Source organism: Myotis nattereri, assembly GCF_964212035.1.
Source record: "Myotis nattereri genome assembly, chromosome: 17".
Taxonomy (NCBI): domain Eukaryota; kingdom Metazoa; phylum Chordata; class Mammalia; order Chiroptera; family Vespertilionidae; genus Myotis; species Myotis nattereri.
In genome coordinates, this window is record NC_138092.1 from 36,714,384 (window position 1) to 36,726,602 (window position 12,219).

Genomic DNA, 12,219 nt, shown 5'->3' on the forward strand with positions numbered 1-12,219 from the left:
AAAATAGGAAAAGTGACATGTAAAGAAATAATGCATTTGGGTAGGAAATCTGCTTTTAATATAACTTCAACTTGATTTAGTTATATTTACTCTGTGCTCTGAATTATTATCTACAGGCAAAGTCATCCAGAAAATTAAGGGAGGCATATTTGATAAACATAAAAAATAAAATTTTGACAGAATAAAATAAACAACATTTAGTAATTACATTAAGCATGTTTTCAATCCCATAGTAAGCTATTTAAAATAGAACAACTGTTCAAAGCATGCTGCCAAATGTCTTCAAAATGACTTGTTATGAAATGTTGACTAAATATCCCAAAACTCTATATCAACTTTAGTATAATTAAACATTCTTCAGACCAAAAACAGAGTTTTTATTTATATCCTGAAATGTAAATTCCACGTGACTTTCTCCTTCATATTAGGACCAAAAAGATTATCCATTTGTTAACATTCACAATAATTTTCAGAAAGTTTCCACTAGTTATATAGACTTTATAATTTATAAATGGCTTCCACATATTTAAGTCCAAAAATTAACCTACTGGGGAAAATTTTGTTGTAATATTCATATTTTACATTGTAAGCATTTAGCACACAATTATTTAATAAATATTTATATATTCACTATTTACTAAATAATATTGACTGGATGAATTGAATAAATGAATGATTAAATTTAGTTCAGATTGAAATGACTCGAGAAGTGGCCAAGCCCGAGTCCCATCTTCTGATTTCTCAGGAAGGCCATGATTAGAAACCTGGACAACTTTATGTAGTAAGTGGTTTTATCGGCACACACACAACCAAACATGATGTGTTCAGTGATACTTCAGGTGTGCACTGTGCGGCTCCTCTGTGGTAATGGTAACTCATCGTTGCAAAGAGTATGGTGCTTTAAAGCAGCCTTTTACATCAATCCCCTCACACGCATTTGAAACGCGTTGCCTCCGGTGATTCGTGTTGCTGGTTGGTACTGAATAAACCTGTACCTATGGCATTCAAGAAGAAAAGAAGTTTCTGTGGGTAAACAAATTACCTTTATTTCTAGAATTTATGGCTCCTTGCTTTCCTGCTTGTTCTCCCTCCCCCCGCCACACAAAAGCTGCTTCATTCCTTGCATGCCCACAAGTATGGGAAATAATGGGCTATCCCCTGATATTTAGTCCTACTTCACAGACGGAAGCCATGTAAGGCTGTTGCCATACTAGAACAACATTATGCCAAAGTTCAGGTCAGAAAATTGAGATCAGTTACTTCTGTTTTTTATTCCTGTTACCCTTGGCCACTCTGTCTTGCCCCCCTGCCCCTGTCAAAATAAAATCATCTCGTGTTTTGTATTCTTTACCACCATTGATATATTTCCCAGAACTTCCCCCTGTACCCTGTGCAACTGGAATTTGATTTGCAAACCGATTCTCCTTCAGTGCTATTCAAATAACACTCTCCGTGCCTTTCTTTGCCTTATTTGAAATAGGTTCTTCTAGAAGGCACTGCTTCCCTGTGAGCCTTCCCCAGGGAAGTTGTTCCTTTTTTCAATTGCCATGTGTCTTGACATGGTGCTTGCACCATGAGGAAGCAGGAAACAGTCTACTTGAAATTCTCCTTTTTATTTTATTTTTTTAGGTTCACGCCATTTGTCCTGCTGTCTAGTTTCTTTGTCACTATAATCCTACCAATCACTTCTGTTCTTTCATGTGGAGTGCTTACATCTGGCTTACTGTTTTCCTCTATGCCACAACCCCTATTAAGAAATTTTGACTATCAAGTGGGTGACTTATCCAATGTCTTACCATTATCATTCCTTGACCCTCTCAGATATAGTGGTCTTCTATGGCAATGTGTGTGTGTGTATATATATGTATTATTTTTTGTTTTGTTTTTCAAATGTGAAATAGCATCGAACTCTAAAATTTTAGATTATTATATTCTAACTAGAGGCCCAGTGCACGAAATTTGTGAAAGAGGTTCACCTTCACAACCCCGGCTGCCTCAACCCTCGCAGCCTGGCTGCCTTGCGGCCCTGGCTGCCTCAAGGCCCCTGTGTCCCCATAACCCCACCCACTGGTCATTCTGGAAGGTCGTCCGGAAGGTCGTTCTGAAAGGTCATTCCGCCATCTGGTCTAATTAGCATATTAGCTCTTTATTATATACGATCTCTGTCCCAAACCTCCTGCCCTTAAGATTCTCTACACTTTGATTTTGTTTGGTGCCCAGATACTTCCCTACTCCTTTTTCTTCAAGTATGTTAGGCCACAGCGGGCTTCATCCTTCACCCTAAAGTCCATGCTACATAGAACATTGATATTCAACCTGTGGTCCATAAACCAGCAACATCTTAGGAACATCTTAGAAATGCAATTCCCTTGGCCTCCACCCCACATTTACTAAAGTCAGAAACTCTGATAGTGGAGCCCATAGCAATCTGTGTTTTAAAAGCTCTCCAGTTGATCTGATACCCTTAAAATTTGAAAACCTCTAATATAGAGCATTAATTCAACTGGTCTCTTGCCAGCACCCAAAGGTGAATGCATCATTATTTTGTTCCAAAATCCTTCCATGTTTAAGATTTCTAAAAATGTACCAAGTTCTCCAGCTTTATTAAATGAAGTACCCTTTCCATCTACAATCACTACGACCACCTTCACTTCAAATGTACTTTGTAGTTCCTATTTATCTAAATTTGAATACTGTAAAACCATCAAATGCCCACTATTTAATGATACTTCCAAAGGCATTTTCCTGATAATAATCCTCAGTGGAGAATCCTGAGCAATGCTACTGGCTCAAGGTCACTTATATAAGAAGGGATGGGACCAAAATTTGAATTCAGTTCTATTGAGTACAAATCTATGCTTTTTTTATTTCACCGCTGAATTATATAAACCAAAAATTGCATTGATATGCCTCTGGTTGAGGCAGTACCTACCAATGGATCGCTATAGAATTTTCAAAAGTGAGTTACATAAAAATCTATTATCAAATCACTTTGATAAACATCAGGTTAAATAGTTGTTTTTAATTGTAGGACTTTTAAGACCCTTTAATATCTTCGATGTCTACTGATTCCTTTATTTCATCTGCTCTTATCTTCTTTATTTCCTCATGGTTTTAAACTTTTCCCACTAGGTTTGCTCTCCTGCCTTAGGGATGTGTTCAGAGGAATTATCAGCATGCAGTGTTATAGATATAGTGTATATGTATGTATGTGCACTACTTCATGTAAAGCTCAATAACTTTGTGATGATAACATGAAATTACAAATATTATAGCATCACAGTACCGTGACATGTACATATCCAATCCAGAATAAGCTGTGTTAAGGTAACAGCCTGCATGGTATTGCTTTCCTGCCTAACCCATGCCGAACGTAAGCATTACAACTTGAATTGAGATAGTGTCTTCCTGCAACTGACATGTGTATTCCTAACACTATTCAGAGGGGCATTTGGGGCTGGATTTTATTTAAGAATCAACCAAAGTTTAAATTGGACATGACTGAGTTATGACATGAAAGTATATTCACTATTAAACAGTTAACGTATGTAATTGCAGCTCACTGAATAGTAGAAATGTAATTTTACTATTCATTTCATGTCATTTTCACTAGAAGTTGGTTAAACCACAGGGAATTGTGTTTAACAGATGTTTCCTGGTGCAGCGTGTTATCTCTCTCTCTCTCTCTCTCTCTCTTTCATCGTGCAGGTTCTACTGACCTTCTTCTGTGTGTTCCGTGCTCTTCTTGTCCTACTCTGGTCTACTCCGGTATGTTTGCTCAAGGCACTGACTGTTAGTGTCGGGTAATTAAGGGTACTATCCTACAACTGCTCAGAGGTCAGGTTTACTAAAATAGTCTTCATGACCTATAACGAGAAAAAGGATTTTCCTCCAAGTACTCTGCACAAGGTTTCCTTCCTTTTTTTGTGATGTTGTGTGGCTCTCTGGCTCCTCACTGAATCTGTACTCACTGGGGAGGTAGAATGGGAATTTGAACCCTTCTTCTTAACAGGAAAATCACTTTTAAATATATGTGAGATGAAAATATATTCTCCCACTGTGCAGTCCATGGACTCGATAGCACTATTAAATATATCCCGGAGACACAACATCTCAGAACAATTTCAAATCCATGGACGTGAGGCTAGCCTATGAAGTGACTATATAAACATGAGCAGTTCACAGTATATTCTCTCTAGTATGTCACAGAGAGAAGCAAAGGTTGAGTTTGTTCTTAGCACTCAGAGTCACAGTATTTCAAAATTAGAAAGAACTTAGAACTAGCTATGTCTCTTCCAATATAATGCTGGTCGTTTCTCCGCACAACCCCTACCGAACGGTCACCCAGCTTCTACATGAAATGAGAAGTATACTTCCTACTTTTGCAGCTCATTCAGTTTCGTTCTGCTCTGATTGCCCACTGACCCAATAATTCTATATTAATAAATCACCTTAAAAAACAATTTGTGCAATGCAGCACTGTGCAGTTATCAGAATGTTATGTTCATTGCACATGTTTTATAATAAAACAACTGTTTTATAATATAGAAAACATGTAAACATTTAAAAATCATCTAATGATCAACAAAAGAGGATTGATTAAAAATTATATTGCCCTAACCGGTTTGGCTCAGTGGATAGAGCGTCGGCCTGCAGACTGAAGGGTCCCAGGTTCGATTCCAGTCAAGGGCATGTACCTTGGTTGTGGGCACATTCCCAGTAGGGGGTGTGCAGGAGGCAGCTGATCGATGTTTCTCTCTCATCGATGTTTCTAACTCTCTATCCCTCTCCCTTTCTCTCTGTAAAAAATCAATAAAATATATTAAAAAAAATTATAGCAATCCTCATAATGGAATATGGATGAGTTTAACTGGGTATATACATATATTTATGCTGACATTAACTGGATAGATCTATCTACCTATGTCTATATATATTCTAATGTGGAAATCATTTTTATATTTTTACATAAAATGTGAGTCACAGTATATTAAATGTAATTTAGTTTTGTTGTATACGACACATAGACACACACAGTTATATATTTATATCTGCACAATACTGTCTAAGTGTTTACATATGAAAATTGTCTCAAAAAGCCATGTTCATTGAAGCATTATTTATAATAGCCTAGATAGGGAACAACAGAACTGTTCATCAGTAGATGAATGGGTAAAGTTGACACATCTTTTTTAAATATGCTACATTACAGACATGTCATTAAGCACATTTTGTTTTGTTTTGTTTCTCTCCTACAGGTCTGTGAAACAGGCAGAGATTGCAAGTGGTCCTTAAGGAAATTGCAATTATTCAAATCCTTATGTATAGATCTAATTTTATTTACTATGTGTAATCATTTAAAGAATGGTTATTTTTATAATATCAATAACAAACAAGTAGTCTTGTAACCAGGAGGTGCCCTAAGTCAGTAATCGGAGAACACTAACCCTGGCAAAGGATTCTGGGGTGGTCAGCATGCCTGTTGCCTTCTGACATGGTTGGTGCCCTGGGTTTAGACTACTTTATATCTAGCTATTAAGATTACTATTTGATACACTAAATATTGCCTGAGTCAAAAGACTTTGCTTAAAATTTTTCTGTATTTTAACTTGTCTAGGATTTTCTATTTCTTATATTTTTATAATATTTTCTCATTTTTTTAGATTAATAAACATTATACTTACCCACATGTGCCAGGATGTGCCACTTAGGTATCTCTGGGAGTTAGCTGTTCAGTGTCATGACCTGCCCTATACGTTCTGTGCAGAGTGAGGTGCATTCTCCACCACCGATCCTTTCTGCAATTATTGTCCCTGCTCCTAGCAAAACATATAATTTATATGTTAATTCAATAAAGCAGATCAATAAGGAATGAAATGCATGCCCCAACCCATATCAATAAAAACTGTTTGACCATTTATGCAGTTATTGAACCCAACTAAGACTATCCATTTTAAAGTTGATATATGCTTGCTTTTGGACTGTGTTATGCATTGATACAAAGTGAATGGATCTAAGTAATTTATTGGGCATCTCAACTGTTTTATTTAATTGTCTTAACCTAGGTTTTCTTTCTGGACCTTTAAGGCATATGATTAAATGATAAAACTGCCTGTATAACTGTCAAAAAACAAATGTTAAAGGCCAGACATGGCTAAAGAATAAAAAAAGAAATTCCTATTGTATGAATGAAGTTATACTCCTAAGTCAAATAATACATTTTCATACATTAACATTTTCTTGAGCATAGAAACTCATGAGACTGATTTTCATAAAAGTTGTATTTAATAAGTAGAAACAAATTAAAGGCTTAGAAAGCAGTATATTTTTTAGCAGAACAGAAAACACAAGAGAGTAAGTTTACAGGACCAGGCCAGTTCTCTATTTAAATATCCTTAACATGGAGAATATTTCTTTTAAAATGTTTAACTGATGATCCAAATATTTGTCATATTCATAATAGTGTTTCTTGAAAATGTGTTATCCCTAATGCCTTCATCTGAACCATACTTTCCTCCAACCATCATTTGGTCAGTTTTTGTCATTCTCTTGTCCACTGACCTGTTTCTGGGGACAGTCACTCTACTAAGTGCTACATCAACCTCAGGAATCAGATCTACCAGGATATCAAGTATATATTTAAAAAAAAAAAATTCTACCAAAGACAAAGCCAGACACTAATTCAAGTGGCAAGATAGATATTAATCAGTGATAAACTATTGCAATAGGGAAGAGGACCCAGCATGATCTGAAGTCAACTTCGATTTATGCAGAGGTGACTGGATATTCTGAAAGGTGTGTGAGGGAGTAGGAGTGGGGAATTGCTTGGGCTTGAACAGAGTTGGGGAAATGGACATTTTTAAAAGGGGGTTGTTCCGTGTAAAACTCATCTGAGTTCACCCACTGCTGCTTATTATCAAAGTTTTAGTTCTACCCTCCCACAGAGACTGGGAAATGGGGTCTGTCTTCAGGTGTTGGCTGAAACAATCAGTAAATCCTTTTGGCAGCCCTGAGCTCTCCAAGACAGGAACTAAAGAGGGCACAAGTCATCTCCTAGGGATGCTGCCTTGAGTTGTTAGAAACTATGTAAGTGTTCGTTCAAGTCTTTTAATGTGACAGTGTGTTGTGGTGGATGAAATTATCTGTACTGAGAATCTGTGGTTTTTACAGGCCAAGTTTCAGGTCTGGTCAAGAAGAGGGCTCAGAAAAGCCAGTCTAGAGCAGTGATCGGCAAACTCATTAGTCAACAGAGCCAAATATCAATAGTAGAACGATTGAAATTTCTTTTGAGAGCCAAATTTTTTAAACTTAAACTATATAGGTAGGTACATTGTTTTTAACTTAATTAGGGCACTCCTAAGGCTTAGGAAGAGCCACACTCAAGGGGCCAAAGAGCCGCATGTGGCTCGTGAGCCACAGTTTGCCAACCACGGGTCTAGAGTGTTACCAAGGACAGAATCTTTGTCTATGCCAACGAAGCAGGACACACACACAGACAGACACACACTCCACAACCTTTGCTCTCTCTTCTTTGTCAACTCCAAAGACAGAGGTCAAAGGCAGTAAACAACTAGAATCCAAATTAGGAAACTCTTCTAGATTGTTTTCCTATCTCCTGTTTCAAGTGTTACATGTGAAATCGGAATCTGCTAGCACTCATCTGGGCTGCCATTACTCATTTTGCCTCTTTTTCATTTTTCAACAAAGATCCAGAGTCATTTCAATGGTAGGACTTGAAAACCTCATGGGAAAGAGGGTTCTAGAAATATTCCTCAGATTTTCTATGCAAACAGCACTTCGGTAGAGAGATGGCTTTGGCCGTAAGTCATGCCATGGCCTCTGGGTGTCCCTGACTAGTTGTCTCTGACCTTCTAGTCATAGAGGCCAGATCCTCAACTCTCCAGAGCATCACAGTCTAGTAGGGGAAACATACATATGAACAGATGATTTAAATAAAATGTGGTAATGGGCAGTGAGGATGACCTTTATAAGCTAGATTCTTAGGGGAGCACAAAAGAGCAGTTGTGAACCCATCTGGGGATCTGGACTTGGAAGAGTATGAGTTGTGGGGTGGGTGGGAAGTCAAAGAAGGATCCACAGAAAAGATAATGCCTAAGCTGGTTCCCTAAAAATTAGATGGAGTCAATGGAGCAACAAAGGCAAATACTAGCGTTTTAGTGGGAGCAACAGCATGAACCCAGTTTGGAAGTCTGGATCGGCAGAGTGTGCATGAGGATGAGAACAAAAGACACATGGTATTTATTACTGGAGCACACAGAGTATGTTAGGAGGTGGCAGTTGATGGGGCAGAGAAGTGGGCATGAACTGGGCTAGGAAAAATTATCTATTGCATTCTGTGGTCTTTAACACAGGTCACTCATCCAAATCACAGATGCTTAAGCCTCTCTGGGATTAAGATGCAGCTGGTTTAAGGTGGACCCCAGTCATCAGTATTTATTTAAAAGCTTTTTACTTGATTCTAATGAATAGCCAAGGATGAAAGCCATTGCCAACGAGAGCAGCTAAATATTTTCCACAGTAGAAAGGCGAGTGATGCTGTCTGATGGATAGCTAGGACAGCTCATTTTGGCAGCATGGGGAAAATGACAGAGTAGGAAACACAGGGAATAGGCAAACATGGAAAAACTAGTTAGGAAATTGTTTCAGGAGTTAAAAAATAATAACGCCTTATTTAGATTTATTAAGGCAAATATGTTAAGAATCTAACTGTGGTTGGGATGCTCTGGAAGGCCAGGAAAATATTGACCACGGGTGGAGCCTCCAGGGAAGAGACAGGCAAGGACTGCAACTCTCTTCATGTGATGTCACTACAGGATACACTAAGAGACGGAGAAGAGAAATGTCACCTGAGCTGGCTATTGCTTTACCTTCTTTCTTTAGAAAAAAAGAGGATAGCTCCTCCACAGACCACCGAGAATTTCAAGTCCCCCACCCAGCTGTATCTAACTTATTCAACACACCCATTATGTGTCTAACACCTTATTAGATCGGGGGGCCCAGAAGTATTGGGGCAGATGTGGTAAGGAATCTTGGGCTGTGGTTAAGCTGTAATCTAAATAAGGGGGGGTGATTCAGGTGAAATTGGGGGAAGTCAAGGTAAATTCGGGATAGTAATAGAGAAAGGAGCTGCAGAGTATTTTGAGAGAACAGCATGTGCAAAGATCCAGAGAGATGGATAACATGGCCTATCAGGTGACATGGACAGCTGAGTATTGCTGGAACATAGGGGATGCACAGCATTGTCAGTGATGCAGATGAGAAGTTAATAGCAATGGAGCTATTAAGGGTATCATAAGGGGCAAGTGAGGCACACCAAAGAGTTTTGAGCAGGTGAATAGTAATATTTCCATTTTAGAAAGGCAATGTTTTGCTTCAGTATAGAAAATGGATCATAAAGGGACAAGACTAGAAACTGGAGAATGACTAGGACACTTCCAGTAATCAACATCGGAGAGAGAGAAGTACTGAGGGGAGAGATTTAGACAGTTGATGATTAAAGATGTGTGGGAGGAGTTGCAGATGGTAAGATTTCTGGCCAACACACCTGGTAGTGAAATACGTTTGTAATGAGGGGAAGATGTGACTGGAGTTCAGTTGGGGACATGTCAAATTTAAAGAGGCTGAGAACTTAGGCGAGACGTTGAGCCTCATCAACCTAAAAATGACCCAGTGGAGCATACTAGAAATCAAGGCAGTAGATAGCATCACCCAATGAGCGTGAGGGCAGTGAGAAGAAGAAAGAAGACTCAGGAACACACCAGCACTTAAGGGACTGAAAATGTGATTTCAAAAGGAAAGAGTTTTATGTACACTAGACAGGGTGGGTGGCCCACACACTGTTTCTAGGAAGCAGAAGGTCAAAATCCGTGCACTTCAAGGTCCCTAGTTCCTGTAAGCACAGCTGGATGTCAGGGGAGAGACAAGCATGGGCTCATTTGTTGAACAACCTTTAGTTGTCTAGTTTAATGAGGCTGTAGAAACTTCCTGTGGGTGGATGGAGTAAAAAGCGGCTATGGGAGTGGGAGGGGAGGTCAAGGAACATAGAGTTTTCCTTATTTAGGAAGCAAAACTAAGGCATGCCCGATTTGGGGTCTTTTTAGTGGGTGTATAGCAACATCCAACTTGAGAATTCCTTTTACTTTGCTTAATAGTGAAGGAGAGACAACTAAAATCTTTAGGAAACAGGTTAAGAATTAATCTTGCTGCAGCATTTTTATCTTCCATTTTTCCCCTCAAATTATTCAAACATAGTTTTGGATGGTTATAAGGAAAATAAGCATTGCCAGCTGCTAGCCTGAAGCTTATGAGGCACTCCCTAGAGGGAGAGGTGGGAGCATCTGCCATCTTCCGGGGTCTGAGGGACAGAGCTGTTCTACTGCAAATCATGGCTTGCCTACACTATAAATGTTTGTTGGTTTTTCAACTTGCATTTGGCTCTCTCACCACTATTCTTTCTGTTTGTTTGTTTTTTTAAATGTCTACGGTGGTTTCTTGTCTCTTTTGAGCCTTTGATGTTTATAGAACCCATCTCTGCAAAGCCAACATAAGTGGATTTGGAAATGAGCAGGAGCTGTGATTTGGCAGCTCTCCTCACTATTATTATAATCATTTAAAATGTGCCTGAAGATCCCTAAGTGCTACGTGCAAGACAACAATGGTAATACGACCCAGTGTCTGAAAAATACAGCAATTTTTTCTCAGAAACCGCCTCGCTAATGGCAGGGGGAGGCAATGGCTTTGAGGTTGTTAGTGTACATGATTCTCTCGGGAAATGGTCAACCTATGGTTTAAAAATGGAGCCTCTGAAAGAGCTTGCAACTAACCTGATAGACTTGGCAGTGGCCTGTGCAGTACATTACAGCTGTGTCTGAAGGGCCCTTTATAAACCACAGGCATTTGATTGAACGACTTAGCCAAGGTTTACCACCTGGATTCTGAGTGAAAGGGGAACTCTTGTGCTTATGGCCATTTTTATTGCTATATTTTTATTACTACATTTTGCAAAACTTTTTAGGTAAAGATAATGAGCATGCACAGGAAATTTTTCTAAGAGTATACTCAGAATCACATCATCAGTGGCTTAAATCAAGCTATGGAAATTTGTGTTTTACTGTGGAAAACAACTATGCATCTGTCTTCAGTAAGTTGTAAACTGAAGTTTTAAAAATCTTTAATATACTTATTGTTTGAATTCATTATGAGATATCTTTCTTTGTGTCTTTGATAAACATGAGGATTTCTCACCCTGGGTCTTTGATAGACATGAGGATTGCTCACCCTATCTAGTTCTCTTCTTGCTGGGCACATAGAAAGATACCTCAGGCATCTGCAGTTAGACAGGGTTGCATGACTAATTCTGACCAATGGGCCATCAGTGGAAGTGGCATGTAGCACTTCCAGCTCAAGGCATTTAGTAGATGTGTGAGTTCTCAATACTCTTTTCTCCTGCTACAGTGAGCCTGGGTGTTATAAATCGAGATGGACATGTCTAAAGATGTTTGGGTTTATGACTATGTGGGGTAGAATTCCTGCTGACCTGCATTAGACAGGTAATGTGAGTGAAAAATAAATATTTATTCCACCATGGAGGTCAGATGTTTATTTGTTACTGCACTATGGTATGGCTTAGTGTCAGACTTAGGCTTTGACTCATACTAGATCAAATTCTCTCCTTACTGAAGATGATGGCTCCAAAATATCTAGTTCTAGGTCATGTTAACTTAGGTTTTTAGACATTCCTGAGCTTTGAGCAAATATAACTGATCATTATCCTCGTTAAAAATATATATTTTTATTCATTGCAGAGAGGAAGGGAGATATAGAAACATCAATGATGAGAGAAATCAATGATTGGCTGCCTCATGTATGCCCCACACTGGAGATCTAGTCCGCAACCCAGGCATATGCCCTGACTGAAATCAAACCATAACCTCCTAGGTTGATGCTCAACAACTGACCCACACTGGTTGGGCCTGATCATGATCCTTTTAAAGAAACTACCAAGTTATATTTTGAGAAAAGCAGATTGCAACTAGATTCATTCGTAAAATAATGTCCATCTGTCTAACATAAGTCTTAACTTATCCTAAGCTTTTGTTTATTATATCAAAGAATTTCACACTTACATATATTAACATACATATAAAATGGTCATGTTATTTCATTTAGGATTATATCTCATGCATATTCTATAATTTT

The 12,219-nt window shown here is 38.5% G+C and overlaps 1 protein-coding gene across 2 annotated transcripts in view; it reads left to right on the forward strand.

Moving 5' to 3' along the window:
• Nucleotides 1-12,219, forward strand: part of LOC308533179 (uncharacterized protein C8orf34) — a 466,353-nt gene that overhangs the window by 249,574 nt on the left and 204,560 nt on the right. Inside the window, exons 12-13 of one of the 2 annotated variants that reach the window (XR_013997045.1) lie at nt 3,709-3,768; nt 5,259-6,156. The exons of the other annotated variant lie outside the window; for it this stretch is intronic. The gene's annotated coding sequence lies outside the window, so the exon portion shown is untranslated. Of the gene's footprint in view, nt 1-3,708; nt 3,769-5,258; nt 6,157-12,219 lie in introns of those variants that run through there. 2 annotated transcript variants of the gene reach the window in all.